Consider the following 6,000-nt stretch of genomic DNA (forward strand, 5'->3'; position numbering starts at 1 on the left):
GTTCTATAGCTGCAAAATGGAGGAGAATAGTTCTGTCAGTGAACATATACTCAGAATGTCTGGGTACCACAATCACTTGACTTAGCTAGGAGTTAATCTTCCGGTTGATAGTGTCATTGATAGAGTTCTTCAATCACTGTCACCAAGCTACAAAAGCTTCGTGATGAACTATAATATGCGAGGGATGGATAAGACAATTCCCAAGCTCTTTGCAATGCTAAAGGTTGCGGAGGTAGAAATCAAGAAGGAGCATCAAGTGTTGATGGTCAATAAGACCACTAGTTTTAATAAGAAGGGCAAAGGGAAGAAGGGGAACTTCAAGAAGAATGGCAAGCAAGTTGCTGCTCAAGTGAATAAGCCAAGTATGGACCTAAGCCTGAGACCGAATGCTTCTACTACAAAGGGACCGGTCACTGGAAGCGAAACTGCCCCAAGTATTTGGCAGATAAGAAGGATGGCAAAGTGAAAGGTATATTTGTTATACATGTTATTGATGTGTACCTTACTAATGCTCTCAGTAGTGCCTGGGTATTTGTAAGTGCAACTATCCCTGGGTGGTTTTGGTAATTCCTAACAACATATAACTCATTGAGCTAATATTCTTTCAAGATAAATATTTCAGGAAAGCTCAATGATTGGCATGGCATGGATTAGAAATGTGGACCCCTCAAAATGCTAAGGACAAAAGATTGGCTCAAGCTCAAGCTCAAGACTCTACATTTTACCTTTTAGTGATCCAAGATCACATTGAGTCCATAGGAAAAGTCAATACTATTAAAAGGGGATGAGGTGTTGCTTAATGGGTTACTTGCTCAAAATGCTTAGTGATATGCTCCAAAATCCTCAACCACTTTCTCATATCCACATATGTCCCAAACCAAAAGTCAAACTAGTCCCTACCGAAATTTTCTATCCGGTGCCACCGAGTTCAGTTGACATAGCCACTGCCACAAAACCCTAGTCACTTCGGTCCCACCGATAGGTACCTCGGTCTCACCGAGATGGGATTGCAAACTCTCTGTTTCCCTTCGTAACATTTCGGTCCAACCGAGATGAGTGATCGGTCCCACCGAGTTTGCAATGCAAACTCTCTGTTTCCCCTTCGTAACGTTTCGGTCCGTCCCATCGAGTTTGCCTGACCAACTCTCTGATTGCTTATTACCAAAATCGGTCCCACCTAGTTTGTGTAATCGGTCTCACCGAGATTACATTATGCCCTAACCCTAATGAAATCGGTCCCACCAAGTTGACATGTCGGTCCCACCGAAAATCCTAATGTTCACATTTTGAACTAAATCGGTCTGACCGAGTTTTCTGATTCAGTCCCACCAAGTTTGGTAAATTGTGTGTAACGGTTAGATTTTGTGTGGAGGCTATATATATACCCTCCAGCCTCTCTTCATTTGTGGAGAGAGCCATCAGAACATGCCTACACTTCCATCATACATTTTTTGAGAGAGAACCACCTACACTTGTGTTGAGGTCAAGATATTCCATTCCAACCACATAAATCTTGATCTCTAGCCTTCCTGAAGTTGCTTTCCACTCAAATAATCTTTCCACCAAATCCAATCCTATGAGAGAGAGTTGAGTGTTGGGGAGACTATCATTTGAAGCACAAGAGCAATGAGTTCATCATCAACACAACATCTATTACCTTTTGGAGAGTGGTGTCTCCTAGATTGGTTAGGTTTCACTTGGGAGCCTCCGTCATGATTGTGGAGTTGAACCAAGGAGTTTGTACGGGCAAGGAGATCGCCTACTTCATGAAGATCTACCCTAGTGAGGCAAGTCCTTCGTGGGCGATGGCCATGGTGGGATAGACAAGGTTGCTTCTTCGTGGACCCTTCGTGGGTGGAGCCCTCCGTGGACTCGCGCAACCGTTACCCTTCGTGGGTTGAAGTCTCCATCAACGTGGATGTATGATAGCACCACCTATCGGAACCACGCCAAAAATCTCGGTGTCTACATTGCGTTTGCTCCCTCCAAACTCCTCCCTTTACCTTCATGTGCAATGTTTTACATTCCGCTGCTATACTCTTAGACTTGCATGTGTAGGTTGTTTACCTGAATAGTGCTAAGTTGCTAAAATCTGCCAAGACTTAAAATTGGGAAAAGGCTAGATTTGTATTTGGTTAAGTAGTCTAATCACCCCCCTTCTAGACATACTTTCGATCCTACAAGTGGTATCAGAGCTTTGGTCTCCATTTGCCTTGATTTCCATAGCTTTTGGTGATCATAGCCTTGGTTTCACAAACTAGGAGAGTATGGCGTCTAGCGAGGGAAATTACCACCATAGAGGTCCTTACTCTGATGGTACAAATTTTGCTAGTTGGAAGCATAAGATGAAAATGCATATTCTTGGACATAACCCTGCCGTTTGGGCTATTGTGTGTATTGGCTTGCAAGGTGAATTCTTTGATGGGAGAGAACCGAACCGTGAAGCTAGCGCGGAAGAGTTGAAGATGCTACAATACAATGCTCAAGCTTGTGATATTCTCTTCAATGGATTGCGCCCCGAAGAATTCAACAAAATCAGCCGTCTTGAGAATGCAAAGGAAGTTTAGGATACTTTGATTGATATGCACGAAGGTACCGACTCCGTCAAGGAATCCATGTGATTCAAAGTCAACTTGACAAGTTCAAAATGAAGGATGTTGAAGGTGTCGCTAAAATGTACTCTAGGCTTGCTCTCATCACAAATGAGTTTGCCGACTTAGGAAGTGAAGAGATGACCAATAGATTCATCATCAAGAAGATCCTAAGAGCCTTGGATGGAAAATATGATACCGTGTGCACATTAATCCAAATGATGCCCAATTACAAAGATCTCAAGCCAACGGAAGTCATTGGAAGAATTGTTGCTCATGAGATGTCACTCAAGGATAAGGAAGAGCTTCACAACAAGTCAAGTGGTGCTTACAAAGCCTCATGTGATGATTCCACATCATCAAGTGAGAAACAAGCCTTGAATGAAGAATTGAGCCTAATGGTGAAGAATTTCAACAAGTTCTACAAGACTAGAAGCAAGGAAAGAAGTTCGAAGTCAAGGTCCTACAATGACAAAAGATCTTCAAGTCGTGAACGTAATTGCTACAATTGTGGAAGACTCGGACACTACTCCAATGAGTGTACAGCTCCCTACAAAAGAAGAGAAGATTCTCCCAAAAGAAGAAGTAGAAGAGAAGAATCACCACCAAGAGAGAGAAGGAGTAGAGATGGCCGTTATGAACTAAGAACATCATGGAGAAGCAAGGATTCGGAAAGGAAGGACAAATCATCAAGGAGCTACACAAAACGAAGACATCAAGCTCACGTTGGTGAATGGGTATCCGGCTCCGACTCCGACAATCACTCCAAGAGAAGTTATCACTCCGACTCCGAATATACTCAAGATGAAGGTGTTGCCGGTCTAGCACTTGTGTCAACCAACTCCTACGACATATTTGAGTCACCAAATGAAGGAATTGGAAGATGCTTCATGGCTAAAGGCCCGAAGGTATCACACCCTGAGTATGTTGATTTCAATAGTGATGAAGATGACTTACTAGGTGATGATGATTTACTTGTTGACAATTCTAGTGATGAAAACTATGATGATGATTTACTCGTTGACAATTCTAGTGATGAAAACTATGATGAACTTGCTATTAATCATGCTAATCAAGATAAAACGAATGACGATGATAAGAAGGAGATTGAGCGTCTAACTAAAGAACTAAACACTCTGAAGTTAGCTCATGAAACTACCTTGGAAAATCATCGAGAGCTTTTAAAGACTCATGAGAAGTTATGCTTCCAAAAGCTCAACCTTGAGCAAGAGCATGGGTTCTTAAAAGCAATCAATGACAATCTTTGCAAGAAAAGTTCTTCTTACATTGCCAAGCGTTTACTGTTGTCTACTTACATGCCACAAGTTAAATCTAGCAACAAGAGTAAGAAAGATTCTTCTTCTAGTAGTAACAATAATCATGCTAAACCCAATTATGTTGCTTCTAGTAGTTCTCTTGATTCCACTAATGATTCTCTTAGCCAAGTTACACTTGATCAAGAAAATAGCCTATTGAAGGGAATTATAGAGAAAGGTGTTTACAAAAGCCTTGCCGGAAGTAAGCAATTTGAGGAAATTGTACGCAAGCAAGGAAGACACCGGAAGAATCAAGGTGTTGGTTTTGAACGAAAGTTCAATGCCAATGGAGTTGAGTGCGAAGAAGATCAATACCCCAAGACGAAATTTGTTCCTCAAAAAGAGAAGTATGATCCTACTTCTTTCCAAGGAACACAAGCTCAAGACGATCTTCCACCACAAGACCACAAGCAAAAAGGCAAGGACAAGCTTCAAGAGGAGATTGATGCATTTGAGGAAGCTCCCAAAGCCTTGGTCAAGTGGGTTCCCAAGACTACATCAAGTTCTCTACTTCATCAAGTACAACTACAACTTCAAGGATTCCCATCAAGATGGTGTGGATCCCGAAGAAGAACTATACAGTTCTTGAGGGTGACTCAGCCAACATACTTCACTCATATCATTTTGGCGAGGACAAGTGCACACAACTTCCACATCTTGCACTAGTTCAAGGAGTCGCAAACCCTCTTGTTGGTAAGACAAGGTACAAACTAACCTAATGCTTTCATGGACATCATGCTATGTGAACATCACTCTACATCTATGGATATCCTTGTTTGTTCCTTGTGGGACTAACCCGTGTAGGTATTGAAAGTGCAACTCACTCTAATGGATTTCTCAACATTGAGCATCTACATCTTCAACACCTACATGAAGTCATCATCGAAAAAACCCAAGGTTAGTTCATCCCTCTTAGGGGGGATATCACATCTAGGGGGAGCTTTATTCAAATCAATTGAGCTAAATAAACTCTAATGGTGTGAACACAACAATGCTTTATGTAAAAGTGGCAACCCCACTTGTGCTTAAACGATGAGTATGACCTACGATCAAATGTTATCATTTGACTCCTCAGTCAATATACTCATATATAGATGATCTAGTCATCGCAAATTGCTTGATAGATGCTAGAGTGATTGTGCATGCTTTGTCACATATTTCATTTGCCATCTTATTGTGTGAGCATGTTGGTTGCATATTTTACTCATTTGAGGAAATCCATTTGTTGCTTTGATTGTTTGGCTTTTTCTCTTTTGCCAAATGGATGGACAATAATGACTAAGAACCTCCTCTAGATATCTATGCTTTTCTCGTCTCAAACTCTATTCATGCTACATCATAAAGTTTGATCAAGTCAGATTCGAACCACTCTGTGTGAGGAGCACTCGGAGTCCCCGATTCGTCATAGACTTAAACTTCCAAAACCTCTTTGTGCATTTCGGTATGACCGAGTCATCCACTTCAGTCACACCGAGTTCACTAAGTTGATCCAGGTTTTGAATCTCGGTGCAACCGATTTGAAATTTTCGGTCACACCGAGTTGCAGTAACTGCTTGCGATTTTGCATCTCGGTGCCACTGAGTTGTTCCACTCGGTCACACCGACAGGGTCGGGATATATATACTCACGGGTTGAATTTTGGAAATTTCTCCAAAACTCTTCACCCCGCGCATGTCCTACTCTGCCTCCTCGGGTCTCCGGATCGTCTCCTCGCCGCCAGCGACCTCCGGCCGCTGGTCTCTGTCGCCGTCAACGGAAATCTGCCCCACCATTGTCACCGTAGCAAACTCCCGTCGAACTAGGGTATGGGTTCAATCTTTTATGCTATTCTTTTACCTCTGATTCATAGCACATTGTTTTGCCATGATCCTTACCACGTATGCAAACACTCTATCCACTAAAAACATCCTTTAGGTTAAATTCGATTTGAAAATTTAGGGTTAGGTCTCCGCCGAACTCATCTTGGACCGACCGAGTTGTAGAAATCGGCCTCACCAATTTGGCTTAGGCCATAGCATATGCATTTTCGGTCTGACTGAAACTTGCAAATCGGTGTGACCGAGTTCGATTCTTTGTGAAACCCTAGCAGTCTC

The sequence above is a fragment of the Triticum urartu genome, chromosome 4 (genome assembly GCF_003073215.2).
Source record: "Triticum urartu cultivar G1812 chromosome 4, Tu2.1, whole genome shotgun sequence".
NCBI lineage: Eukaryota > Viridiplantae > Streptophyta > Magnoliopsida > Poales > Poaceae > Triticum > Triticum urartu.